This window comes from Hipposideros armiger, unplaced genomic scaffold (genome assembly GCF_001890085.2).
Source record: "Hipposideros armiger isolate ML-2016 unplaced genomic scaffold, ASM189008v1 scaffold_8049, whole genome shotgun sequence".
In the NCBI taxonomy this organism is placed as follows: Eukaryota; Metazoa; Chordata; class Mammalia; order Chiroptera; family Hipposideridae; genus Hipposideros; species Hipposideros armiger.
In genome coordinates, this window is record NW_017738900.1 from 3,817 (window position 1) to 4,841 (window position 1,025).

Consider the following 1,025-nt stretch of genomic DNA (forward strand, 5'->3'; position numbering starts at 1 on the left):
GGATACACCTTATTATATATCTGTCTAAACTGATAAAATGTAAAACACCAAGAGTGAACTTAATGGGCTTTGGGAGATGATGTGACAATGTAGGTCCATAAGAAAGAAAGAAAGAAGTAACAGAGAGAGAGAGAGAGAGAGAGAGAGAGAGAGAGAGAGAGAGAGGAAGAAGGTAAGGAGGGAGGAAAGAAGAATGAATGAGAAAGCAAGCCTCTTTCCATGCCCAGTGCAGCCATGTCTTGTGGTTTCAAGAAGCAACTGAAGTGTGTAGCAGCCCCAAAGCATTAGATGCTGGATAAACTGACTGCTGTGCCTGCTTCTCATCTACCTACTGGTCCCCACAATCTGGGAGAATGTCTTCCTCTTATCATCTTCCTAAGAACAGACTGAAGTAGCCCTAACAGGATATGAAGTAAAAAAATCCACATGCAACAGTTTATTAAGATTAATGGCAAGGTATGAACTGATGTAACTTACCGTCTTGGTTTGATGGATGTCATCAGCATCAACAAGACCGGAGAGAATTTCCGTGTGATCACTGACACCAAGGGTCACTTTGCTGTTCATCACATCACACTTGAGGAGATCAAGTACAAGTTGTTCAGTGAGAAAGATCTTTGTGGGCACAAAAGCAATCCCTCATCTGGTGACCTATGATGCTCGCACCATCCGCTACCCTGACCCTCTCATCAAGGTGAATGACACCATTCAGTTTGATTTGGAGACTGGCAAAATTACTGATTTCATCAAGTTTGACACTGGTAGCCTGTGCATTGTGACCGGAGGTGCTAACCTGGGAAGAGTTGGTGTTATCACAAACATAATGAGACACCCTGGTTCTTTTGATGTAGTTCATGTGAAAGATGTCAATGGCAACAGCTTTGCCATCCCACTCTCCAACATTTTTGATATTGGCAAAGGTAACAAACCATGGATTTCTCTTCCCCATGGAAAGGGTATCTGCCTCATCATTGCTGAGGAGAGAGAAAAGAGGATGGTGGCCAAACAGAGCAGTGGGTGAAATG

General features: G+C 43.4%; 1 pseudogene; it reads left to right on the forward strand.

Annotated features, from left to right (window-relative positions):
• The first annotated feature begins 234 nt into the window (after positions 1-234).
• LOC109378935 (40S ribosomal protein S4-like) lies at positions 235-1,021 on the forward strand (annotated as a pseudogene).
• Positions 1,022-1,025: the final 4 nt, after the last annotated feature.